Source organism: Oryctolagus cuniculus, chromosome 9 (assembly GCF_051225735.1).
Source record: "Oryctolagus cuniculus isolate XC-2025 breed Fujian yellow rabbit chromosome 9, ASM5122573v1, whole genome shotgun sequence".
In the NCBI taxonomy this organism is placed as follows: Eukaryota; Metazoa; Chordata; class Mammalia; order Lagomorpha; family Leporidae; genus Oryctolagus; species Oryctolagus cuniculus.
The window spans coordinates 105,883,884-105,911,866 of NC_142875.1; the positions used below are offsets into that span (position 1 = coordinate 105,883,884).

A 27,983-nucleotide genomic window follows, 5' to 3' on the forward strand; every position below is an offset into this window, starting at 1 on the left:
CATCTCAGCCAGTGCTCCAGACGTCCACCCATCCTGACAACACACTAGGAACTCCATTTTTATTTCCTGTGTTCATCATTCCTTTTTTAATCCCAGGTCTTCCATCTGGGTCCCTCTCTTCCTATCTGGAATGTGTCTTTACAATTTTTTCTTCAGTAAGGGTCTGTGTGTGTCAAACTCTCTCGGTGGTTTTTTTTTTTCCTTTGGAGTTTTGTGGTCAACTCATGTCTTTTTTTTTTTTTTTTGAAAGATTTATTGATTTGTTTGAAAGGCAGAGTTACAGAGAGGGGGAGAAACAGAGGAAGAAAGAGAAGGAGAAAGAGAATGAGAAAGAGAGAGGGAGAGAGAGATCTTCCATTTGTTCACTTTCTAAATAGCTACAATAGCCCAGGCTGGGCCAGGCTGAAGCCAGGAGCCTGGAATTTCACCTGGGTATCCCACGTGGGTGCAGGAGCCCAAGGATTTGGACCATCTTCTGCTGCCTCCCCAGGCACATTAACAGGGAGCTGCATCAGAAGTGGAGCAGTCGGGACTTGAACCAGCACCCGTATGGGATGCCTGCTCTGCTGGTTGTGGCTTACCCCACTGTACCACATGCCAGCCTTCTTTTCCTCTTATTCTTAAAGGATATTTTATTTAAGTATAGAATTATCGGACGACAGCTATTTTCTTTTAGCACTTTGAAGGTATTTTACCATTGTCTTCTGGCCTGGTCCTGGCTCATATGAAGCCAGCCTGTTAATCACTTGAAGGTAACTGGTCTGGTGCTTTTGCCATTTTTAAGATATTCTTTTTGCCTTTAGTGTTCTGCAGTCTGAGACGTGTTTGGTTATGGATGTCTTTTTGTTTCTTCTTTTTGGGATTCCTGAATGTGTGTCTTGACGTCTTTCATGATTTTTGGAAAATTCTTAGCCATCATCTATTTAATTTTCTCTTTCTTTTCTCTCCTCTCTTCTCCTCCCCTCCCCTCTCGTCTCCCCTACCATCCTTCTTTTCCCTCCTCCTCTTCTCTCCTCTTTCTACTAGAAAAAGACACGTCTGAGTCTATATTTCATGTATCTTAAATTCTCTTTGATGTTTTTATCTTTATTTTTCTATGCTACATTTTGCTTTTTTTTTTAAAAAAGATTTATTTATTTAATTGAAAGAGTTACACAGAGAGAGAGAGAGAGAGACAGAGACAGAGAGAGAGAGAGATCTTCCATTTGCTAGTTCACTCCAGGTAGCCACAATGGCCAGGGCTGGGCCAGACCTAACCTAGGAGCCAGGTGTTCCTCCAGTCTCCCACATGGGTGGCAGGGACCCAAACACTTGGGCCATCCTCCGCTTCCTTCCCTAGCCATTATCAGGGAGCTGGATGGGAGGAAGTAGATCAGTCGGGACTTGCACCGGCATCCATATGGGATGCCAGTGTTGCAGGCAGTGGCTTTACCTACTCTGCCACAACACCAGCCCCGGTTCATTCATTCACTCATTCATTCACTCAAATAAATAAAAGAATTATTTTTTTATTTGAAAGACAAAGTTACAGATAGAAGTAGAGCCAGAGAGAGAGGTGTTCGATCTGCTGGTTCACTTCCCAAGTGGCTGCAATGGCCAGAGCTGAGCTGATCTGAAGCCAGGAGCCAGGAGCTTCTTCCAGGTCTCCCACGCAGTTGCAGGGACCCAAGGACTTGGGCCGTCTTCTGCTGCTTTCCCAGGCCATAGCAGAGAGCTGGATCAGAAGTGGAGCAGCTGGGACTTGAACCAGTACCCACATGGGATGCTGGCGTTGCAGGCTGGGGCTTTAACCGGCTGTGCCACAGCGCAGGCCCCAGGTTCATTTATTTTTGACCTAGCTTCCAGCTCCCTGTTTCTTTCTGTATCTGATATGCTATTAAGTCTGCCCACAGTCTGTCATTTTAGTTATTTATTTTTTATTTCTAAAAACTCTTTGTCTGCTTTCTTCCGTCTTCTCAGTTTTCCCTCATGAATTTTTGCTCCCTGCACATATTCTCAGGTTTGTCTTTAATTTCTCTAAATACATCATTCACCAGCTGAAGAGGTCCCCGGCCACCTCATCAATACTTTTAGAAATGTTCTTTTTAAATATTTTTTTTAAAAAACTGTCAATATTTTCAGTGGGAGAGTCAATCTAAGTACTTAGCTTGCTGCCTGCTGTCATGATGGAAATAAAAGTTTATTTAAAAGTGATAACATGGTGAGAGGAAAAGTAGGGAGGTTGACATTTAGGGACCTAGAATCGTCCACATGATACTAAACGCACTACAGGAAGTAGCTGCAAGGCGCTTGAGCTGTCTTGCCGAGAAGCCACCCACAGTGTGGCTTGCCCAGCCGGGTGGTCTGTGCTTGGCATCCCACCCCACCGGACCAGACACCGGTGAAGAACCAAAGTGACGCCATGACAGGCCTCGGAAGTCGCCCAGAGGGACAAGGCCTCAGTTTTGTTTTCTCAGAAGTCCCGGGTCAGGTTTCTGAGAAATACCGTGACATGGGAAAGACCAGTAAGAGAGCAGCTAAACCACCCCTCCTCCCCCAGCCCTGCAGCTGGCCCCGGCCAATCAAAAACCGACAAATTAGTGATACTGTGTGTCTGCCGTTGTAACCCAGAACCACAAGAATGTACATCCTGTTGAACCCAAAATGCGTATAGACCCCGCAGGAGAACCGGGAGGGGTCCTCGTCAGTAGGCGGCGTGGACCCTGGCTCCAGCTTGTTCAATAAGCCTCTTTGCTTTTGCATCACCGAAGTCTCTCACTGAGTTAATCGAGTTCCATCCGAGTCAGGTCTAACATTTTGGGAGTTCGTCCGGGATCGGACTTAGTGACTCGGTGAGAGACGCGGTGCTGAGGTTTCCTAAAACTGTACGGAAACTCTGTAGCGGGCCCAGGATAAATAGCTGGCAGAGGACCTAGGTGGACGCACTGGAGGGTCGCCGGCTGGAGGCCAAGGGAGATGTCCCCGGTCTCCTCGGGAGTTCCCGCCGACGGTGGCAGCCGTTTGGGAGGGGGAACAATAGCCTGATGGTTAGCCCGGGTGCTGGTTTGGTGTTTTTGTTTTTCTCGGCCGAAGTCTGTCTATCTTCTGTCTGTCATGTTTGTTGGCTTTTCTTGTTTGTTGCTTTTTGTGGTCTACGGACTCTTAATCTTCATTACAGGAATGGGCCAGATGCAGACGACCCCTTTGACTCTTTGTACGGATCATTTCCGAGACGTCTGTGGACGTGCCCACAACTTGTCCCTTGAGATTTGGAAGGAAAAACTCATCACATGTTGTAGTGTTGAGTGGCCAACATTCGGCCTGGGATGGTGAAGGATGTAGTCTTTGATTCCGGACCATGTGGACATCCAGACCAGATTCCTTGTATTCTAATGTGGCAGAATTTGATAGAGGCGCCATTTTTCCATCAAAACCCAAAAACCCTACCATAGTTCTCCCAGCGAAGGATGTGGGCAGGACCTAGCCTAAGAAAGAACCCTCAGCCCCAGTCCTCCCCGAGTCCTCTTACCCAGTTTGATATTTCTTGAGGTCTTGGAACCCCCTCTTATGAAACAGCGTAACGAGGGGGGCCCATTGCCCCCTGAACATCCAGATGGGCCAGCCTCCTGCACTCGGAGTCAGGAGGCAGGGAAGAGAGGAGCAACCTCATCCCAGCCCATGGCCCCTGACCCCATCGTCCTGCCATTACGGACATATGGCCCGGTAGATCAAGATGGATTACAGCCTCTCCAGTACTGGCCCTTCTCTACTTCTGATCTTTATAACTGGAAGGCTCAAAATTCCCCTTTCTCTGATAACCCTAAAGACTTAATTAACCTGTTAGATTCTATTCTGTTTGCCCACGAGCCAATGTGGGAGGATTGTCAGCAACTCCTCCAGGTCCTCATTACCACCAAGGAACGGGAGCCCATACAACTGGAAGCCCGCAAGTGGTCCCGGGGCCAGACGGTCGCCCTACTCTGAACCCTGATATCATCACACGCGTCTTCCCTTTAAGGAGACCATAGTAGGACTATAATATGGCTGAAGGTAGGGGGTGTCTCCGGGTCTACCACCAGACTCTGATGGCCGGTCTCCAAGCTACAGCTAGATAGCTGACCAGTATGGCAAAGGTAGGGGATATCCGACAGCCGGCAGAGGAAAGCCCAGCAGCGTTCCTAGAAGGGATCATGGAGGGTTTTAGACAGTACACTCCCATGGATCTTGAGGCGCCAGAGACGAGGGCCGCAATCATCATGGCATTTATTAGTCAAGCGGCACCAGAGAGAAGGCACAAGTTGCACAAGGTAGACAGGCCAGGTGAGAAAACCCTACCAGACCTATTGCAGGTGGCAGAAAACGTTTATAACACCAGGGAAACTCCAGAAGAGAGAGAAGACAGACTCAGGGCGGAAGATAAAAAAGAAGGGGCAGCGGAAGGAGAAAGGCAAGCCCGAGCAATGGCACAGATGTTAATGGCCGTCGTTCACCCAAATGATAGACAGAAAAGGACGTGGGAAACCCCCGACGGGGTGCCTGGCTAAGGTTCAATGCGTCTATTGCAAAGAAAAAGGACACTGGGCCCGGAAATGTCCAAAATAGACTTCACCGAGTAAGGCCGGGCCTGGATAGGTGTCGATATATGTTGGTGCTTGCGGACACGTTCCCTGGGTGGGTAGAAGCATTCCCCACGAAAAAGGAAACTGCTGGAACAGTAGCCAAAGTGTTATTGGAAGAAGTCATCCTTAGGTAATGGAGCTCCTAGTCATTGGGTCAGACAATGGGCCGGCTTTGGTTGCCCAGATAGTGTAGGGGCTCACCCAGGCCCTGGGGACAAATTGGAAGTTACATTGTGCATACAACCCCCAGAGCTCTGGACAGGTAGAAAGAATGAATATAACCTTCAAGGAGACTTTAACCAAATTGGCCATAGAGACTGGCGGAGACTGGCTGGCCCTCCTTCCCTTCGCCCTAATTAGGGCACGGAACACCCCATATGTGCTTCAGCTCACCCCCTATGAGATTTTGTATGATCGGCCGCTGTCCATTATATTCCCCCCCCCCGCCCATGTTGGGAGGGGGAGTACGCGGATACTGGGGGCTTGGGCGTGGCAATTCAAAACATCCAGAAAGTTCACGCTGAAGTCTGGCCAGCCATCAGGAAAATATATGAAGACAGGGGTAACAAAATTCCACAGCCCCATGGTCTCAACCCAGGGGACTGGGGCTGGATCAGGAGACACCAAATAAAAACCTTAGAACCCAGATGGAAGGGCCCATACCAAGTAATACTTGTTACCCCACTGCCCTAAAGGTTGACGGGATCGCAGCGTGGATCCACGCCAGCCACACTCAACGGGTGGCCCAAAAGGATCTGCTGACAATTCAGCCCGAACAGTGGAAAGCGGAAGCGAATCCCACCAATCCCCTGAAGATCCACCTAGACGGGGAACATGAATCTGCTTGTTGCCTTCGCAATCGCCTGGTGCCTGTGCATCAAAGAGCTAATAGCGGAAGAACTGGCCAACAGCCACCATTCATACCGATGGCAGCTACGAAGGTCTGAGCACGGCCAGGTAATAAGAGCCCAAGAGGGACCGATTGGAGATCCAGCTTCTTCATTGTTCGTAACGACCCTCTGTGAGCTAGTCCCCATCAGCCCCTGCTTGAATGCTATCGGATTCTATGTGTGCCCTGCGAAAGGACGATCGTATTGTGATTACTCTAATCAGTATTACTGTCCTTCCTGGGGGTGTGAGACAATAGCACCTCTCTGGATAGAGGGGACAGGAAAGGACCCAGATATCAAAGTACAGTGGTGGCCGGAAAATTGTATCCCTCTGTATCCTTTCGGAAGTAATGCAGTGACACAAAACCATGGGGTAGCCAGCCACCAACTGTGCCAGAAAATCCAAATCAATGTAACTAACCCTATGGATAGCAAGTGGGACTATGGGAGAACATGGGGACTAAGATATTATGAGGAAGGGACTGACAGGGGAGGGCTGTTCACCATTCAGAGGTATCCGGTACGGAAGACCCCAGAAGCCATGGGCCCCAACAAGGCGCTGAAACCCACCCCGGAGGGTCAGGCAAAATAAATAAGCAAAAACCTTGACCCTCCCCGGCCGCAACACAAACACCTGAACCCCTACTAAACACCACCACTGATGTACTTACACCCACCCTTTGTGGGGCCTACTGACCTCAGCCTATCTAGTGCTTAACGCCACTAACCCTAAAGCAACCCAAGCATGCTGGCTTTGTTAGGACATGCAACTACCCTTTTATGAGGCTGTGGGAGTCACAGGGGAGTATAATGTCACCCAGGATCCACAAAAATGTCGGTGGGAACAGAAAGTCCAAAAGGGACTTACAGTGCAATCAGTCACCGGGAAGGGACTGTGCCTGGGTCAGGTCAAAGATCGGAACTTCCTTTGCAACCAGTCCCAACCCATTGATCAGGAGGGGTATTTTCTACCCCCAGACAATAGCTGGTGGGCATGCTCTAAGTTGGGACTCACTCTGTTTTAGCGGCAAGGTAGCCAATGAGTCAAAGGAATATTGGTTCAAGTATTTCCCAAAATCCTGTATCACCCAGAAGATGAAATATACAATAAATTAGAGAGCAAACAACAAGTTGGGTAAAAAAAAAGGGAAATTTTTACCTCTGTCACTATAACCACTCCTTTCGGATTAGGGCTGGCAGGGACGGGTACTGGGATTGCTTCCCTGACCCAACAAAGCCAATACTATTCTGGCTTGAGAGCAGCTATAGATGTAGATGTAGAAAGAATTGAGACCTCCATCTCACATTTAGAAAAGTCCCTCACATCCCTGGCCGAAGTGGTTTTACAAACTAGAAGAGGGCTAGATTTACTTTTCCTTCAGCAAGGAGGCCTATGTGCAGCCCTCAGAGAAGAATGTTGTTTTTATGCGGACCACACGGGAGTCGGGAGGGAATCCATGACTAAGGATCGGGAAGGGCTGGCTAAAAGAAAAAAACTTAGAGAACAACAGGAAGGGTGGTTTGAGTCTTGGTTCAGTAGCTCACCTTGGCTAACAACACTGGTGTCTACGCTCCTGGGCCCGCGGATATTTTTAGTGCTGATCTTAACTTTTGGACCATGCATTCTGAATAAGTTAGCAGCCTTCACTAAGGACCGACTAAACACGGTCCAATTAATGGTACTCAGGCAGCAGTACCGACCCTTGAGGCGAGATGATACTGCTGTGGAGAATCCCACAGGAAGTCCCAAGAGTCACAGATCACCACTTACCTGACCAGCAGAAGGTGAACTGTGGAAACTCCACAGGAAAACATCTAGAGTCAAAACCTGCCACTAGCCACAAAGTGAAAGTAGGAGAAAATGGAGTTACTCATGCTAAGCCAGGAGCTGATGACATCACCCATGTCAACCTTAGCACGTGCTAGAAAAATGCCCCTCATCAGACTGGACAGACATCTCTGGACAGCCTGATAAGCTGTGTGTCCTATGGGTGATAGCTGGAGTCACCTCACCAATTCTCACGAGGATTGGATGTGAGCGGGAGACACCCAAGCCCAGACAACGGATTGGTGACACCTCGGGGAACTCTGAGCTGATTGGACTGAGTCAAGCGTGGACAGCACGTGAACAGCAGGTGAGCTGCAGGAAAAAATTAGGATGAAAAGGGAGTCTTGTGGTGCTCTCCATCCTCTCCAGGTGTGTGTGAACCTCTAGATCTCCACACAGCGGGAGCTGAAGAGGCAGCCCGTTACTCTGCACGGAGCAGATAGTGGCACAAGCCGACAATGGACAAAGGGCCCAGTGCGTGTGAACCTCTGGATCTCCTCGCACTTGGAGCTGGAGAGCCAGCTCGCTAGCCCCCTTGCTAAGCGACACAAGGAGACCACGGGATCCGAACTCCAGCCGAGAGGCCGCCTCACCGCCTGGCCTGGAGTCCTCATCAGCCTGCTGCCAGACCTGACCACAAAGCCGGACCAGGCCTCTCAGCAGGGAACCTCTCCAACTTCTCGCCTGGCCGTCCGCCTGGGAACTTTGAGCCTACTGCCCAGAGTGACAGCCTTCCCACAAGTTGCCGCCTGTAAGTGACTGATCTGACATCCGTCTCTGCCGAGACGTTGAGCTCTGGACATCGAACACTGACACTCTTTCATGACCGTGATGCGAGCCTTGAAAACACAGCTTTTACAAGTAGTGTTAGTCATGTGTAATCTAATCTAACTATGCTTTGACCCTATGTTTTGACCTTATGCAAGGTATCTGCAAATAATGCTGGAGACCTTGATGCACATATACTATTATAATTGGATAGTCCTCAAAGTTACTTTAACACTGTATACTGTGATCTGTCGGTTAATCAGTTCAAATAGTATTATTAATAGTGGTATTGATGGTATTGATTCCAGTAGTCCTCTAGTCATTAAGGAAATAGTGTTACTCTGATAGTTAAGTGCTATTATAGTAAGTAAGATAAGTAGTTAAGCTAAGTAGTTATGTTAAGCTAAGTAGCTAAGTTGTTAAGTCACATTAAGTAGTTGTGCTAAGTTTATAGATAAGTGTGTTAAATAGTATAGATTGATAAGTATATTGATACTGATAAGTGTATTGACCTCAATGAGCATGCTGATGAGTAGTGTGATAAAAAAAAAAAAAAAAAAACCTGGTGTGTAAGCAATAAAATCTTTCATCAAAAAAGGCAGTCTTGTGTCCTTGTGTTCCTTTCTTCCCCGTGCTCCGGCACAACAGAGCGTACGTCGCTCTAAGCCCTGTCGAGCTGCGTGACAGCAGGCGCTTGCGACAACTGCTGACGTGTCTCGAGCCTGTGCAGGAGTGCGCAGGCACAGAAGAACAGGGGAAATGAAGAACCAAAGTGACGCCATGACAGGCCTCGGAAGTCGCCCAGAGGGACAGGCCTCAGTTTTGTTTTCTCAGAAGTCCCGGGTCAGGTTTCTGAGAAATACCGTGACACGGGAAAGACCAGTAAGAGAGCAGCTAAACCACCCCTCCTCCCCCAGCCCTGCAGCTGGCCCCGGCCAATCGAAAACCAACAAATCAGTGATACTGTGTGTCTGCCGTTGTAACCCAGAACCACAAGAATGTACATCCTGTTGAACCCAAAATGCGTATAGACCCCGCAGGAGAACCGGGAGGGGTCCTCGTCAGTAGGCGGCGTGGACCCTGGCTCCAGCTTGTTCAATAAGCCTCTTTGCTTTTGCATCACCAAAGTCTCTCACTGAGTCAATCGAGTTCTATCCGAGGCCGGTCTAACACCGGAAGTCGTGCAACCAAACATGATGAGGAGGTTTCCAAGAGGCCTTCATAGAAGGAGTCAGTTTATCTCTCAGGGATTAGCAGCCCCTTAGGAGAGCAAGGCTCTGTGGGTCTCATCTCTGTGGCAGACTGGAGCCCTGGCAAGTAGAACTTGGCCCTGGTCTCTTGGAATGCGGAGGCTACATGTTTCTCTCTCCCAGTGGTCCTGTGGGAATAGCCAAGAACAGATGGAGAAGGGACCACCAAGAGTCAATGTAAACCTCTCCTGCCCACTGCCACTTCCAGTCTGCTGCCCAGTCCTCTTGATCCCGCCTTCTGAAGTGCTCTGGAATCTGTTTGCTTGTTCCCATTTACGTTGTGAGCACTCTGGTCCCCACCCGTCACTCTCTCTTGCCTAAACTGTACTGTTTTCCTAACTGACCTCCATGGGTCCACTCCCTATCCCCTCCTCCTAGATTCATTCTCTAAAGTAGCCAAAGTCTCCTTTTAAAAATGCAGATTGTGGGCCCGTGCCATGGCTCACTTGGCTAATCCTCCGCCTGCTGCACCAGCATCCCATATGGGTGCCAGGTTCTAGTCCCTGTTGCCCCTCTTCCAGGCCAGCTCTCTGCTGTGGCCCAGGAGGGCAGTGGAGGATGGCCCAAGTGCTTGGGCCCTGCACCTGCATGGGAGATCAGGAGGAAGCACCTGTCTCCTGGCTTCGGGCTGTGGAGGCCATTGGGGGGTGGTGGTGGTGAACCAACAGAAGGAAGACCTTTCTCTCTCTCTCTCTCTCTCTCACTGTCTGTAACTCTACCTGTCAAATAAATAAATTTTAAAAAAGAACACTACACATAAGTAGTCCTTCAGGTTCTTAAAAAAAATAAATAAAAATGCAAATTCTATCATTTCTTCTAACCTTTTTTAAGTGCTAATTCCAGCGATTTCCTGAGACTCCACAGGATAAAGTCCCAAATCTCTAAAGTGGTCCATAATCCCCTGTTCCTTAGTTCCTGCCACTCTCTTCTGCATTAGGAGGTTCTAGCCACTGTGGATTCCTTCTGTTCCTCCTGCCCGCGGCTGTTTGCACCTGCCGGTCCTTCTCCCTGGGATGCGCTCCAACCCCCACTCCTTGGCTCACTCCTCCTCTTGCTGTGGACTCAGCTGCAATGTTTTTTCTTCCTCTCGTCATCCAGGTTACTTTTGTGGCTCTACATGTCCCAAAGTCCTTGGTATGTCTTCATCAGGTTCCATGTCTCCATTGGGATCCCATAATTACTTGTGTAATTTCTGTTCATTTTCTGTCTTTCCCGTTACCTGCTAAGGGCTGGATTCAAGTCCGTTCTGTTCATCACTTTATCCCTAACACCCATAAAACCTGGTGTGTGGTCAGCGCTTCTCATGCAGAGAACAAATCCATGCGTGAACCTGCCTCTGCTCCCATCCCTCCACTGGCACTGCTGTTGCTGAATGTATCTGTGACTTCTGCATTGCCAAGTCCAGTGTTTCTTCTCAGTCTCAATAGGCGACACCTCTACCGCACTGGAGACTGCTGTCAGTCCTCTTTCTTTAGGCATTCTCCAGCACGCTGATCCTTCGATTCTGAGACATGGTTATTTCCTTTTTTTCTGTCTCTACCTGCTGGACCCCCTTGGCTGACTTGTTCTGAGCGTCCCTTACATAGCAGAGTCCTGCATTATTCCAGCCTTCTTTTTTCTCCCACAGTCTGGGAGCAGCCTTCATTAGAGCGATGGCTTCAAACCTTGTGTTTAAGTTGGTGAATCCCAAATCTGTGTGCCCATCCCTGACTCCACTCCTGAGCACCAGCTGCTTCTCAATCCCTTTATGCTGATGTTCCGTGGACAAACTCTCTCCTCCTGGCTAAGAGTTTCACCATCTACCTTATTGCTGAAGCTATAAACCATGAGTCATTCAGGATACCCTGCCAGCTCAGTGGACCCTGCTCCACAGGTGTCCCGGGCTGCCCCGTGCCTCCCCTCTCTGCGCTGTGGTCCCTTTGCTGCGTCAGCCTCTTACCTGAGCTCCGTCCTCTGTCCGCTCTCACTTCCAGGTCATTGCTGGCACTGATGCCAGAGACTTTGTCTCAAAGAACAGTGCTTGACTGGGCCACTTCCCCGCTTCCCCTTTCTCCCTCCCCCAGTGCTACAGAATAAAGCCCAACCTCCTTACAGACCTTCAGGGCATGCAGCAACCCCCCCCCCCCCGACTTTGACTTCTCTTCACCCCATTCCTACCCCTCTGACTAAGCCGTCTGTCTGCTGGATGCTAATGGTGTCAAGCAAGGGTTCTCCAACCTTAGCAGGCACCGGGATCGTGAGGAAGGCTTGATGAACTCAGCGTGCTGCATCCCAGCAGCCCTGGGGTGAGGCCCAAGATCTGGTAGCAAGTTGTCAGGGGCTGCTGGTGCCGCGGTTCTGCGCTCACTGTGGGAGCCACTGGTGCAGGCTGGTAAAGCCTGCGAGCCTTAGAGCTCTATTGGGCTCGAATCCTGACTCTGCCACCCATTTCCTGTTTCACTTATCCTCTCCATGCCTCAGTGTACTTGTCCGTATAATGGGGGAATACTAGGAGCCATCTCATGCTTTGGAGGAGGAGAAAGCGAGTTAATAATTAAGACGTGAGTATGTCTTATTTCCGATGACCTCACTTGAAACTGTTTCCTTCTGAGCCCTCAGGAACTGTAGGCAGCCTCCATTTGTTATTTTTGCCATTATGCTGATCCTCAGTCGGGAATGTCCGCCTCTCTCCTGCCTTTTTGCTCATAGTTCTCTCCTTCCCTTGAAGAATGCGTTGATTTTCTTAGGAGCTTTTGCTACCACCCTCCCAGCCCTCTCTGCACACGCAGCCAGTGTGTTTGCCGGATTGTCCTTACCTCTTCACCACCAGTGTGTCTCACCCACTGTGCACTGCTTAAGGCTTCGTGTTTGTCCCAGATTTTTTGAGGAATAATTGACAAAAAAAAATGGCATAAATGTGAAGCATTCAACATGATGATTTGATATAGGTACATGTCATACGATAATTACAAGGCCCCAGGACACAGGCATTGATTCTGGGTCCCTGGAGTGTAACAAATGGTTGGTATATATTGGGTGGATTCAAGACATTTCTTAATTAAAGGACAGATTTGGTGTATTTTATAGAATCTATTACTATATTAAAAATAGTGTAAAATGTGTCTATTCTAGACAAAGCATTGGGTACCAAGAAAATGAGGAGAAAATGCGTGTGTGTGTGTGTGTGTGTGTGTGACGTGAACTTTGGGAATGTTCTGTAGGATAATGGAGTTGTGATTCAGGAGTGGAGCCCCACAGTCTCAGGAGCATCTGAGTGCATATAATGTTAAACAATCTTCTCGGCCAGCGCTGCGGCTCACTAGGCTAATCCTCTGCCTTGCAGCGCCGGCACACCGGGTTCTAGTCCCAGTCGGGGCGCCAGATTCTGTCCCGGTTGCCCCTCTTCCAGGCCAGCTCTCTGTATGGCCCGGGAGTGCAGTGGAGGATGGCCCAAGTCCTTGGGCCCTGCACCCCATGGGAGACCAAGAGGAAGCACCTGGCTCCTGGCTTCGGATCAGCGCAGTGCACCGGCCGCGGCGGCCATTGGAGGGTGAACCAACGGCAAAGGAAGACCTTTCTCTCTGTCTCTCTCTCTCACTGTCCACTCTGCCTGTCAAAAAAAAAAAAAAAAAAAATCTTGGCTGCAGGGAGCAAGACTTCCAAGTCACTGGACTGAAGTCACGGTGTTTATTTCCCACAAGTGTACTTCAAAACATTTATGGAAAATGAAATTAAACAACATTTATTTTGGTGCAGACATGTTTTGAAATTTGTATATACAAGGAGTCTTCAGCTAGTTCATGGAAAATACATACTATGGTTAAACCGTGCATGGGTTTCAATTTTGGTTTTGCGCCAACATAAACTTACCTTTAACTCCATTTTCCACAAATGTTTTGAAGCAGTTTTGTATGTAGTAAGTCTGGAGGAGAGGCAGGCATTTGGTGCAGGGGCCAAGACACTGCTTGGACACCTACGTACTCCTCTCTTGCAGCGAGTGGGTTCGAGTCCTGGTTCTACTTCCGATTCCAGCTTTCTGCTAATGTGCACCTGGAAGGCTGCAGGTGATGGCTGAAGAAGTTGGGTCCCTGCCACCCCTGATATGGGAGACTTGTATTGAGTTCCAAGCTCCTGCCTTTTGGGCTGGCCCCGGCCTGGTTGTTGCAGCCATTTGGGGAGTGAACCAGTGGATGGGAACTCTCTGTCTCTGTCTGTCAGCCTTTCACGGTATCTACAGTCTGGATGAAAGGGGACGCCAGGAGCTCTAGCACAGCGCTTCCAGGATGCCGTCAAGGCCCCAGTCCTCAGGTTTCCCCCTCCAGGTCACAGTGTGGCTGCAGGAGTTCCGGTCAGTGTGTTAGGAAAGCACAGCATCCGGCAGAGGGAAGGACTGCGGGGAGCACCCCCAGGAGCACCCCAGGACCCCGCTCAGATCTCAGGAACGGAGGTGGGGCAGACGCTCTCCTAACCTGTCCCTGGCAAGGGGCCTGTCTTTGTTTGGATTGGATGAGGCCCCCATGCTGGGGGAGGGGTCACAGCTCCGAGTGACGGGCACAGTTGGAGTCCCACTAGGAAGGGGCAGGGGAGACAGAGATGTTCCCGAGGCCAGCACAGTGTCTGCCTCCAGGGCTGGCTCGGGCCGCAGAATTGTCGTCATCCGAGTGACTTCCAGGGCCTTTCTGTCCCTGAGGATCTGTGACAGGTCACTTGAGGTTCAAGTGAGGAGCCTTCTCCTCGCTCTGTTCCACCTGCAGCTCCTGCCCTAAGCTGCCCTTAGAGGGGCTGGCTGAGAGCCACAGCAGGTCCTCAGGCTGCTTGTCAAGGGTGGGGCAGCAGGGAGGAGCGGCCCTTCCTTCTTGAGCCTGGGCCTCCGCGGGGCGCGTCTTCCTAAGAGAGCCGTGGTGGAGCCGGACTCCAGGTTCAGACTCTGGGACTCAGACTCAGCGCCAGGAGAGTTCAGCCACAGTGGGCGCCTGCTCTGCCCCCCAGGTGAGTGACTAGACACCAGGCTTGTTTAGGTGTGACTTGTGGCTTCCTGGGTGCTGGGTGTACAGGCAGGAGCCGATCGTGCCAAAGAGCACTGGGCAAGTGACAGGGACAACAGCATCTCGCTTGAGGTCTCTGATTGTAGCTCCTTCCCTCTTAAAAACTCCAGTAGCTGGCCAAAGCGGCGTCCCAGAGCTGGCTCCCATGGACTCTGCTTGTTAAATTTGTTGAGAGCCACAAAATAGGCTCACTGTCCCTCCAGGGCCTGCCTCTTTAACTAGAAAAGGAGTGCTGATAAGAAACTGGTGGGAGAGATTTTGAATGAGGGTAACAGATGGTGGCCTGAGCAGGAGAGGGTTTCCATAGTGGGCAAGAAGTTTGGGTTCCACACCAAGGGCAGTGGTGGAAGCTTCTGGACATCTGAAAGAATGTCCTAAAGGACTTTGAAACCCAGTTCTCCCAGACCCACAAATCTGAAGCAGCTAGAATGAGATGCAATAGAAGGTTGACCATGCCTGGCAAGGCAGTGGCTTTAGTTAAGAATGACTTTCCTGGTGTCCACACCGTGTGTGTATGAGAGAGACGAGAGAACAGGCTTGTATGATATGTGGTGTTAAATTGTACGAGTCTGTCCTGAATCTTCAACCACATTGTCAGCTCCTTGCGGGAAGTAATACTTTATTTCTCACAAAGTCAGAACACAGTCATTATTTATTGGTTAATTTTTATTTATCTTATTTTTATTTGAAAGGCAGAGAAACAGAGAGAGATAGAGACAGCCAGCCAGAGACCTTCATCTGCTGATTCATTCCCCCAAGGCCAAAGACTGGAATCTGGGATTCAGTATGGGTCTCCAGCTGTGTGACGAGGACACAACTCAATGGAGCCATCACCTGTCGCCTCCCAGGGTGTACATTTAGGAAGCTGAATGGGAAACAGAGCTGGGACTCTAACTTAGGCATTCCAGTATGGGATGTGAGTGTTTGGTGTGGGATTTTTTTTTTTGACAGAGAGAGAGACAGAGAGAAAGGTCTTCCTTTTCTGTTAGTTCACCCCCAAGTGGCTGATATGGCCGGCACGCTGCGCTGATCCGAAGCCAGGAGCCAGGTGCTTCCTCCTGGTCTCCCATGGGGTGCAGGGCCCAAGGACCTGGGCCATCCTCCACTGCCTTCCCGGGCCACAGCAGAGAGCTGGACTGGAAGAGGAACAACTGGGACAGGACCAGTGTCCCAACCGGGACTAGAACCCGGTGTGCTGGCACCGCAGGCGGAGGATTAGCCAAGTGAGCCGTGGCGCCGGCCTGGCGTGGGATCTTAACTGCCACACCTAACATTCCCCCGCCCCATTGGTGGAATTTTTGGATGCATTCTTGGACGCATTACCACTGGTGGTTCAAGGTCCCAGAATTGGTGTTGCCTTGAGCAGAGCTATCACCGGTACTTGCTGAGCACCGAGATGGAACCATCAGGTACTCTGCTGTTTGAGCTGGGCTAAGGGAGAAAGTGTACTCATTTCCTAAACCTGCCATGACCGAGTACTGCAAACTCAGTGACTGAAAACAACAGCGACGTGTGGTCTGCCAACTGTGACATCCAGAAGTCTGAATTAAAGGTCATTAGTGGGGTCGCGGTCCCCAGTGGGCAGGAGGCCCCTCCCTTGCCTCCCGCCCTGCCCCGAGTCTCTGGAGGTGTGTTGGCTGTCTTAGGTGTTCCTTGGCTTATGGGCTCAGAGCTCCAGTCTCTGCCTTCATCAGCACATTGCATTCTCCCTGTGTCTCCCCCTTTGCGTGGATGTATTGTAAGGACAGCAATAACATTAAATTAGGGGCCCACCCTACTCCAGTAACCACCTCTTGACTAAGTGTGTCTACAGCAATGCAAGTCCGAAATAAGGTCCTGGACCGGCGCTGTGGCGCAGTGGGCTAAGCCTCGCCTGCAGCGCCAGAATCCCATTTGGGTGCCAGTTCGAGTCCCAGCTGCTCCACTTCCCATCCGACTCTCTGCTATAGACTGGGAAAGCAATGGAGAATGGCCCAAGTCCTTGGGGCCCTGCACCCACGTGGGAGACCCAGAAGAAGCTTCTTGCTCCAGGCTTCGGATCAGCTCAGCTCTACCCATGCAGCCATCAGGGGAGTGAACCAGTAGATGGAAGACCTCTCTCTCTCTCTCTCTCTCTCTGCCTCTGGCTCTCTGTAACTCTGCCTTCCAAATAAATAAAATAAATCTTTAAGAAAACAGGGGAGGATGTTTAAAAAAACAGGAGCCAGGAGCTTCTTCCAGGTCTCCCACGCGGGTGCAGGGGCCCACTGCCCTGGTAACCCCTTTTATTAGTTTCTTATTAGTTTCCTTCCAGTGTTTCTTTTTGCAAACACAAGTGAGTACAAATATATCTTCTATCTCCATCCCTTTCTTTCATAATTACAGCATATTATATATATTTTTCTTTTTTTAGAAAAAATATTTATTTATTTGAAAAGCAGAATAACAGAACAGGAGAGACAGAGACAGAGAGAGAGATATCTTCTATCCACTGATTCACTCCACAAATGGTTGCAATGGCCAGGACTGGGCCAGGTTGAAGCCAGGAGCCAGGAGCTGCTTCTAGGTCTTCCACATGGGTGCAGAGCCCAAGGACTTGGGCCATCTTCTGCTACTTTCTCAGGTGCATTAGCAGGGACTTGGATCAGAAATGGAGTAGCCAGAACGTGAACCAGTGCCTGTGCCTGTATGGGATACCAGTATAACAGTCAGCCACTTAACCCAACACAACACCAGACCCTACATTTCTTTCTTACCTTGCTGTTTTCACTCAAGTTATCTTGCCACTTTCCCCCTACCAGTCCGTTGAGTACTTCCTCATCACTATTATTTTTTTGCAGGGGCATAATACCCCATTACATGCACCATCCGTTTATTTAAACAACTCTCCACTGATAGACACAGTCCTCTTTGTTTAATTTTTTTTTTAATTCGACAGGTAGCGTTATATACAGTGAGAGAGAGAGACAGAAAGAAAGGTCTTCCTTCCTTCCTTGGTTCACTCCCCTAAATGGCTGCTACGGCCGGCGCTGTGCCGATCCGAAGCCAGGAGCCAGGTGCTTCTTCCTGGTCTCCCGTGGGGGTGCAGGGCCCAAGCACTTGGGCCATCCTCCACTGCCCTCCCGGGCCACAGCAGATAGCTAGCCTGGAAGAGGAGCAACTGGGACTAGAACCAGCGCCCATATGAGATGCCGGCGCTGCAGATATTAACCAAGTGAGCCACGGCGCCGGCCCACTAACTTACTCTTTATTACAATATGATGCAGTGAATAAGCCCACCATGTTGTACGGTGCCTGGACATGGACAACATTTTTAAGTTCTAATGTGTCTCAGAATTGTCAGAATGACCGGGAACACGGGTTCTAATAAGTGTGTGTCGACAAGTGGTTGGGTTGAGTGGCAGCTGTCCCTTTAAGTTCCATCTGACAGCTTCCCCACCGGCTCTCACTGTCTGCCACTTAGTGTCACGACGATGCTGTTCCTGGTGGAGGCTGAGGAGGAGAGGGAAGTCACCCTGGCACACGTGTCTTTCCCGAGTGGAACATGGGAGCCGTGCAACACAATACAATCCTGCTTCATTTGCACCTGGCACCTCGGCTCATTTCTGTTGTTTTCCTGGACAGTTGGTTTGCAGACTCTGCTTTGTTGCATCCCAGCCCTTCTCTGCTCTCTGGCTGCTTTAGCACTGTCTGGGGTAGCTGATCAGAGACCAGCGATAAAGATGGACAAGACAGGGAAAAAGTGCTGTTCTGCACCCGCGTTGTCTCGTCAGAACCGCCTGAGGAATACTGTGGCCATTCCCATTTTATAGACAAGAGAACAGCAGCAGAGGGAAGAGGTTTCGTCAAGATTTATAGCTTGTGTGTGGTGGAACTAGGACCTAACCCCAGATATTTCTGGCTCTGGAAACTGATGCTTTAGCCAATGTGTTATGCTGCCTTCCAGAAAAAAAAAAAAAAAAAAAAAGGTGTGGCTTACACTCACACGTCTCCGTGCTGCGGCGAGGTGGTCAGGACAGAGATAAGAGCATTTGTTGAAAATGGGGAGATGGCCGCCTGCCCCAGCGAAGGCCAGTGAGGGTGCACGTTTGGCCTCCCAGCAGAGGAGACGGCTCGTCTTTTACGGCCCTGCGTGTTCAGTAGACTGGGTTTGGCACCACTGCCCCGCTATGCTCCAACATTTATTGAGCAACTTCTGAACGTCAGGCCCTGTGCGAGGTGTGAAAGCCGGAAGGAGTGAGCCACACCCAGCCGTGCAGCGGCGCCACCAGCTAAGTGTGCGACATGAACGTGTCAGGCTGGGTCCCGAATGCAACAGAAGCAGCAGTCACCCTGGAGTAACCAGGTGGACGGTTGCCCGCTGTCTTGGGTCTTCCTCATTCGGCATTGCTAGATGAAGGAAGGAAGTGAGGGCCAGACGTGGAGGCCGTGAGCTGTTATTGGGCCACCCTTCTGCCCACAGCCCTGTTGGCCGAGAGGTCTCAGGAGACAGGCCCAGTCGTGGCGGGGGGGCGGGGTGGGGGGAGGTAGGCACAAGGAAACTTCCCTTCCCTCTGCTGCGCCCCAGCTGCGGTCTCATTCCTGCCCGTGTGTTTAACAGCCTGTCCCTGTGGTGGCGCTGGTGGCGCTGGCGGGGGGGGGGGTGGGGGGGGTGGAGGATGTCACACTAGGGGGCTAGCGGTCCCCTTTCTTTCCCAGTGAAGGAATACTAGGAGCTGGCCTGGGAGGGCACAGTTCCTAGGTCACCACATTCCAGCTGACCTCTGGAATCTCAGATCAGCAGGAGGCTGTGCAGGCCAGGGCCTCCGGTCACCACGCCTCCTCGGCCTTTTGCCACTGCTGTTTGTCTTTCTTCCTCCCCGGGTTTGCATGCAACGGCATCAGTCACCTCTGTGGTTATCTTCGAACAGCTGCAGGTTTTGCTTTTTATTTATTCTTTGTGTGAGTGTGATGCTAACCACAGCGGCCCACAGGCTAGTGGGGCGGAGAGGGAGCATTTGCTCTTCGTTTAAACGCTACAGTCTTCAGCCGCAGCCGATGCTAGTGGTGAAACTGTTCAAAACGAAGGCGTTGAAACTCAGTGTCAAGTGTCTGCTGGGCTCTGTCGCTTGTGCCTCCCGTGAGCGAGTAATTAGGAACTAATTTTCAGTTTAAAACGGTGAGTCAGGGGTAGGCGTTTGGTCCGGCAGATACGCTGCCTGCATCCCGCATCAGAGTGCCTGGGTTTGACTCCTGGCTCTGGCCTCTGACTCCAGCTTCCTCCTCATACAGACCCCCAGGGGCAGTGATGGCTCTAATAGTGGGTTCCTGCCACCCACGGGGGAGAACCGGACTGAGTTCCTGGCTCCCCTCCTTGGTCCTGGCCCAGTTCTTGCCATTGTGGACATTTGGGAATGAACCAGCGAATGGGAGCACTGCCTCTCTCTCTCTCACTCTCTCTCTCATTCCTACTCAAAAAAAAAAAAAAATTCTTAATTTAAAACAAGGCAGAATCCAGAGTCCCGATGAAATTCAGACAGCAGGCATCTCCAGGGCCACAGCCACGTGCGCATCTCTGTCCTGGCACCTGTGTGAGACAGAAGAGACGTGTCCCAGCCCCTTCTTGTTAAGGAGCAGGGACAGGAAGGGGAGTACAACAGGCAGTCCGCCACCCTGTGTCCTCGGCAGAAGACTAAATGAGGTTGCCATGTCAGTGGGCGTCACAGGTTTTCAAAAAGGTTAGGCCAAAAGCCCAGTGATTCAGAAAACGGTTGTTTTGAAGAGAAACCTTCATAGAATGAAGTCTTCAACTGAGAGAATTTCCCCACTTCAAACCTTTTGTCTGCATTGGAGAATTTCCAAACGTGTGTTTAACCGGCAAGGGGTCCAGTGCACAGTCCACGTACCACGAAGGCAAGGAAACCAGCGCAGATTTGTAACAGGAGATTGGAGACTGTGTAGCTGACGTGGAGCCAAATATTATTCAATTAGCAAAGTCTTACAAAACGTCACCATTTCAGTGAACAAGAGCCATTTTTAAATACTTGTACTCTAATGATAAGACGTCTCTTACAAAAATCAGATATCACAGTTACTTCCTTTGGGACTGCCTTCTGTTTTTTTGCTCTTTGGCCATCTCCTTAGAGACTCTACCAAATGATTCTGTCCAGTCCAGCCTCTCCTCTCCACTGCCTAAGCTAAAAGGTTACCATCCACCGAGCTTTGTCTAACGCTGAAGTCCGAGTGTGTACCTCAGCAACGTGGGAGGGAGCCCCAGCTTGGGGACAGGTTTCCGCGCTACTCCGCTGTCCCATGTCACAGCACAATAATTATCACAGCACTGCACTGAAGCCTAGGGCCTGCTCATTCACAGGAATAACCCCCTTCCTTGCTGTCTCTACTTGGCACATTTGTAATTTGATTTGGCCTGTCATCCGCACCTCAGTTAAGGTGATTTCCTTCTTCCTGTTCTCACAGACAGCCAAGGGGGTTTATTTCTCACGCTAACTTTTTTTTTTTTTTTTCCAATTCTGCAGCGCTCCTGTATCCCTCTGTTCCTTTGTTTCCATGTATCCTTTGGTGTCTGTGGCCGGCCTTCTACTTGAGCTCAAGTCCACACTTACTCGTTAGAACGAGTTGTAAGCACGTGCTGCAGTGCAGTCAAGCCTAAAGCACCTAAAGCACTTACATGTGTAACCACACGGTATTTCACATCACACTCTCCTCTATGTTACCATGACGGCTCAATTATGCATGCGGCTCAGCTAACTTATCTAGGAGTTTTATTTCAGGTGATAAAGAGGGAGTTTCCAAATATTCATTATAAAAATGGGACATGGGTTGATAGGGTGGGAGACCGCTCTTTTAAGCCTTCTCTAAGGTCTCAGACACTCTGAGCAACATGGAAAACACGGTGGATTCGGAGCCGGCGCTGTGGCTCAGGGCGCTAAACACAGTAGATTTACATAGAACTTAAAATAATAGGATACAGTAGACGGCAGTCAGAGGTCGCACATAGGAATGCTTGGGGTTCTGTTGCTGAGTTGTCTCACTGGTCACTGTGTCCAGTCGCTCTCCCCGTCTCCCCACATCAGTGGTCCCACCTTACAGCGCTGGTTTTATGAAAGTGAGCAAAGTCGTTTGTTCCCCCAGAAGACCTGGTTGGTATTGCTGACGTCAAGGGGTGGACCTGCCAGCAGCTTGCAAGTTCCTCCCTTCTGCAGCTCTCTAGGCTAAGACACATCACTTCGAACAGACGGCTCCAAAGAGACTGTTTCTTCCCATCTTCGGAACACCAAGTTGGAATGAGGGCAGCCGACTTCCAAGCGCACACAGTGCCAACTGCACTTTGCTAACAACCAGCCGGTTAGCTGTGGCACCATCTCACGGGGCTCTGCTTGATGAAGCACAGGTTCATGCCCTACTTTGCAGACTGAAGCAAGTGCTGCTTTCATGACCAAAGCCCATGGAAGCCGAGTCCTCCCCGGCTCCTCCAGCAAGAACTTAGGGTTCGAGACAGACTCCCCGATCGCATCGCTGGATCTTGTGTGTGCATTTTCCAAGAACTGTTTTTAACAGCTACCTCAGGGCCAATGGAGTGGGAGCAGGGAGGGCACCCTGAGGATGACATTGGCCCAAGGGTGGAGGAGAAGCCATTAAATGCTGCCTGGCCAGAAACCTCTGGGGACTGTAATGCACCGAGCTGGGGTGTGGCCGGGGGGCCTGGACTGAGTGGAGAGAAAAGAGGAAACTGAGGTATACCTGCTGCACAGATGTTCTCAGTGCTCCGCCATCAGCCCTGGTGGCAATCTGACATGGCCTCCTGTCCTGGAAGTGAGCTAAGGTACAGGGAATCTTTTGTTTCCTTTTCTGAGCGTAAGCATCTTTCAAGGAAGGAAACCTCACTCCTGCCCTAAGGACTGCCATGGGACACCGGCCATTGGCTGCAGTCTCAGTGTTGAGGGACGTGCTGCAGGATGCTGGCCATACGGAAGCCGGAATGGAGCCGATGGCCCCAAGCAGCAGTTTTGGGATACCTTGGATAGAGGGCCCTTGCAATTAAGCTTCCTCTCGCCTCCAAGAACCCCAGCATGCATCCTTGCCAACTGTGAATTGTGAAAGGGAAGGGTCTGGCATGTTAAAGGGAGAAGTGGAGTTGAGGTTGGGGAGCACAAGAGAGGACCATTGCTGGGTTCCTGAGTCTTGGAGATGGGAGACTTTACTGCCTGTTAGCCTGGCCTTGAAGTCTCTGGGCCCGAGGGCAGAGGATGAATGAAAGTGTGTCCACCTGAGAATTCGAATATTTTGAGTATAAACATACAAATCATTTCAGAATCTCCTCTTTGTCAGAAAACCAGAGAAATTCCCCAAGTTGGATAAATCTGATTCTAACTGACCATCTGAGCCACAGAGGGAAGATGTGAGCACCAGAAAACCAGCACCAGTGGAGAAGCCCTGGCAAGACAAGAGTCCCTAAGGCCACGGCTGTCCTCACGTGGTTCTAACCGGAAAGAGGGCAGGCTGGAGACAAGCTGTCTGCCCGTTCAGCCCACACGGGGTGTCAGCCTCAACATTCTCGTGGAGCTCTGGGAAGACACGTGGTTGGCAACAGGAGTCCGTGGCCTCAGACTGCGTATAGTCCAGCGGGACAAGCAGATGTTAACGGACTGCACAGTCATCTCGTGACCACAGGCATGAACACGCTAAGGCAGCATCCCGAGTCCGTGAGCGCATCTCCAGGATGGCCTTGGGCCAGGCATTCCCTGCAGTAGTTGGGCACCCCATGTAATAGCGCCTGGGAGGGAGTCCCCATTCTGTTCCCCACCTCAGCCCCGTGCTGGTGCACACCCTTGGAGTCCGCGGTGATTACTCAAATGGTTAAGTCCCTGCCACGCCTCGGCCGCTGTGGGCATTTGGGGACTGAGTCAGCAGACAGGCGATCTCTCTTTTTCTCTGTCCCTGCCTCTCTGCTCCTCAAGTCATAATAGTTAAATTAATTTTCCAGCAGATGTCTTGTCCAGCCAATCAGCTTACAGATGAGGCTCAGAGTGGGGAAGGAGGCTGATGGAGATTGATTAATCCGTGACTGGGATGGAACCAGAAGCCACTTCTGACTCCCAATACTGTTTTTTGTTGGAGGCTGGGGAAATTGGCGTTCGTTTGTGGTCAGGGCTAGTTGTATCAACGTTCCAAACACATGTGATGCTGTAGATAAGTGTATTAATCAGCTTTTGTTACTAACAAAAACCCACAGGCAGCGAACTTTATAAAGAGAAAAGGTTTATTGAGCTCACGGTTTTGGAGGTTCCAGTTCAAGACTGGGCATTGGTTTGGCCTCCACGAGGGCTATGGATGGCCACGGCAGAGTACTGGTGGGAGAAGAATCATATGGCAGCAAGAAATTAGAGAGAGTGGGTGGGGCCAAACTGAGGATTTTATATCAACCCTCCAATGAGACCTCAAGAGGTCAAATAAGAACTACCTTCTGGGGCATGTCCCCAGTGACCTGCAGATCTCCCTTTAACACATGGGCCTTTGTGGGACACCCACTTTAATATCTAAACCATAGGTCTAAGGAACTTGTCAGCCCTCAGTTGTCAACACTGCTCCCACACACCCCCTCGTGGCCACCCTCCGTACTTCCACTCAGCGTGCCTATGCTTGTTTGGGTCCTTACTGCCTCTCTCTAGTGTGGTCTCCCTTCTCCCTGTTTGCTGCAGTCCTCATACTGTTATCAGGCTGTCCTGACTTCTCTCCTTATTGTCCAAGTGCCTTTAGACAGGTTACCTAAGCTTCCTGAGCCTTGTATGTGAATGAGGATGGACAGTATCACACAAAGTGATAGGTAGGGGCAGGTAAAACAATCAAGGTGCCTCACATAATGCCTGGCACATACTAACTCCTTGAGGTCTGTTAGGTCCTGAAACCCACGACGACTCCTTGTCATTTACAAATAAAGAGAGAAGCCCGTTAGACTTCAGGCCATCCAAGAAGATTTTGTCCGTTCCTGTTATGCGCGAGTCACCAGGCTAGGAACGCTGGTCTCAGAATGAATGAGCCACGATTCCTGACCTCAGGGAGCTGAAAACTTAGTGGGAACAGACAATATAATGCAGTGTGATGAGTGATCAATTAACAAAACACAGAGGGCAAAGGTACGTGGAAAAGAAGTAACTGAGACCACCTAGGCTGGTGTTTGAGGCCCTCTGGCCCTCCCAGCCCTACCTCTAGCGCCTTGTTGTGCCGATGCACACAAAAGTGGTCACACTTTCCCCATTGTCGACCCCCGCCCTGCAGCCTGGAGACCTTCCCAGGCCATTCCTTTTGCCTGGAATCGCCTTCCCTTCCCCATCTCCTCACTAGCTACTTCTGCCTCTCCCACAGGGCGATAGGCGCACCTGTTTCTCCACACAGTCTGAATCTATCACTCAAATCAGCATTCTTTATCACTTGTTCTACTTTTCTTCGAAAGTAATTCATTGTATATATTTATTGTAAAAAATCAGAGGATATAGAAAACAGTAAGAAGAAAAATCAATCTTAAACTCAATAAGCACAGATAGCCACCACTCGCATTGTGTGGTATGAATCCTAGCCATTTTTCAGAGCACACGCAGGCACACCTTTTCTTATCTCCTTTTCCTCATTCTGCCTAACATGTGTCATATGCACCTATCTCAGTTAGACCACAAACTGTTTGAGGGTAGAGATAAATGGGTCACCTGCTTTTCCTTCCTGTTACCCTTGTGCCAGGAGCCGCCCTGTAAATGTTAGCGGAGTAGAACCACTATATTAATTTGTTTGACTTTGGCATTCAAATGTCATCTTCAAAAAATTTATTTTCACATTATTTGAAAGGCAGAGAGAGGCAGAAAGAGAGCAAGAGCGAGCGAGTGAGAGAGAGATCTTCCATCTGTTGATTCACTCCCCAAATAGCCACAACAGCTATGGCTGGGTTAGGCCAAAGCCAAGAGCCCAGAACTTCATCAGGGCCTCCCACATGACTGGCAGAGACCCACATACTTGAACCATCACCTGCTGCCTTGCTGGTGCACATTAGCAGGAAGCTGGACCAGAAGTAGAGGAGCAGGGACCGGCACTGTGGCGTTAGTGGGTAAAGCCGCCACCTGCAGGGCTGGCATCCGGTATGGGTGCTGATTCAGATCCAGCTCTCTGTTATGGCCTAGGAATGCAGAAGATGGCCCAAGTCCTTGGGCCCCTGCACCTGCATGGGAGACCCAGAGGAAACTCCTGGCTCCTGGCTTTGGATTGGCGCAGCTCTGGCTGTTGTGGTCATCTGGGGAGTGAACCAGCAGATGGAAGACCTCTCTCTCTCTCTCTCTACCTGCCTCTTTATAACTCTGCCTTTCAAATAAATAAATATTAAAAAAAGAGGAGCTAGGCACTCCGATATGGGGTGCATCTTAACTGCTGTGTCAGATGTGTGCCCCAGCAAGCCATTTTTTGAGAAAGCAGGTTTATCAGTTGCTTAAACCTTGTGCGTGTTCCTTGAGCACCAGAGGCTGCTGGCCAGACAGCCAGCTGAGCGACTGGGAAGGCAGTACAGGCCCCCAGTGATCCGACAAGTGGTGAGCCACAGGCAGGTGTGAAGTGGGTTCTGCAGCCTGCACTGGCTGCTCTGAAAAGCAGTTCTACCCCCATTATTTGACTTTGTCTTGCTTTAGCATGACACATCTGATTCTGGCAAGTCTTTCTTCATCCCTTCTAATCAGAAATGGTGTTGGCATTTCACCCCGGGGGCGGGGGGAGTTGGGTGAGATTTTCTTCTCTGAGAAGTCACTTTTGGCTCGAAAAAAAGACACTTTGCTTGGATGAAAAATCTAGAGGCTCTGGAACTAGGGTTGAAAGTAGACATAGGGCAGGCTTGTTTCCAGAAATCTCTGTGTGGGGAGGCTGGGATTGGGCCAGGGGCTGCGGTGGGGGGTGGGTCAGGGGGATTCACCCAGCAGGCTATAGGATAAAGCAAAGCAGAGCATTTGAGAGAACATTCTGGGGGAATAAACGACAAAAAATGAGCCCAGCGTGCGTCCCTTCAAGGCAAACGTGGGAGCCCAAGAGGCTGGAGGCGTATGGGGCACTTTCCGTAGCGTAAGCAAGGTGTGGAATTCACGGGGGTGGACGGCGGCAGAGCAGGAAACCAGATTCGGGGGACACCGGCCTGCTGCCATCTGAGACTGTGTCTGAGCGGGGTGGGATGTGTGTAATTTAGATGTCTTTTTTCTTGAAAGAAAACGTGGCTTTGCAGAGGCTGTTTCTAGAATTAAACACCTCTGAGGGAGTTTTATTACAGATCAAGGAAAAAGTCTGCAAGATTTTTGGGTTCTGAGGGGAAGCACCTAAAACAGTTAAATCAAAGAGAACCTTTAAACAAACACATCATTGATCTGGGTGATGCACAGAAACTTTTTTTTTTTTTTTTTTTTTTTTTTAGTAAGAAAGAGAAGAGAGGAGAGTGGGGAACTCTGTAGGACTTTTGCCTGAGAATGCCTGCTGGGAGGGAGTTTCCATCTCCAGCTGTGTCCATCAGTACAAAGAAATAAAACGGGGTCGAGTGTTTGGCACTGTGGCTAAGGCACCACGTTGGACGCCTGCATCCCATATAAGAGTTCCTGATTCAGACTCCAACTACTTTGCTTCTGATCCAGCTTCCTGCTAACGCCTACCTGGGGAGGGAACAGGTGATGGCTCGAGTACTTGAGTCCCTGCCACCCACGTTGGGGACCCAGATGGAGTCCTGGGCTCCGAGCTTCAGCTTGGCCCAGTCTCGCTGTTTTGAAAGTTAGAATTACAGAGAGAAAGAGAAAAGGAGAAACAGAGATCTTCCATATGCTGGTTTACTCCCCAAATGACTGCAGAGCTGGGCCAAGAGCCGGGAACTCCATCTGGGTGGGTCTCCCACGTGGGTGGCAGGGGCTCAAGTATTTGAGCCATCATCTGCTGCTTTCCCAGGTGCATTAGCAGGGAGCTGAATGAGAAGTGGAGAGGTTGGGACTTGAACCGGCACCCAAACAGAATGCCATTATTGTGGGTGGCAGCATAACCCTCGACGCCCCTCCACGCCAAAATGCCGGCCCTTCTCCCAGGGCTCTGTAAAGCCAAAGCCGTTCATTGCCAAGCAGGGAAAACATATAATGAGGCCCCCTGAGGGCCACGCAGCAGGCATGCGGTTCCTGCCTTCACCTATTCAGAGGTTTCCCTGCTACGTTGCAATGCTTTGGAGACAATGGCAACTGGTGATGATGACTCAGCGGCACAGGCAGTATCTGTGACCTGCCGGCATCCCCAGCCCCGCCCCTCCACCAGCTGTCAAGCAGGATCTGTAACTCCTGGCATGTTTTTATTACAAACAAGATAACACAATCTTTGAAAGCCGTAGGATAATGTCTGTGTGCTACAAATAAGATAGCAACCCATGTGATAGGCGTAGATTATAAAAGTTTTTGTACACTCTACAACACCATAAAAAAAAAAATCTCCTGTCCTCCTCATTTGTATTGTTTGGTCAATGGTGTTTTCCGGAAGCGCACCAAGCCCAGATCACGGGAAGCAGGACCTGACTTGAATTTTCTGTCCCCACCGGGTCCCTGCTCCAGGAAGGTGTTAAGCTTTGCTTCTGAATACAAGCTCATTAGGCTGGTGTTTTCAGC

The 27,983-nt window shown here is 50.3% G+C and overlaps 1 protein-coding gene across 9 annotated transcripts in view; it reads left to right on the forward strand.

Moving 5' to 3' along the window:
* Positions 1-27,983, forward strand: part of CRACR2A (calcium release activated channel regulator 2A) — a 203,073-nt gene that overhangs the window by 68,828 nt on the left and 106,262 nt on the right. The window contains exon 1 of one of the 9 annotated variants that reach the window (XM_070048426.2): positions 14,166-14,302. The exons of the other annotated variants lie outside the window; for them this stretch is intronic. The gene's annotated coding sequence lies outside the window, so the exon portion shown is untranslated. Of the gene's footprint in view, positions 1-14,165; positions 14,303-27,983 lie in introns of those variants that run through there. 9 annotated transcript variants of the gene reach the window in all.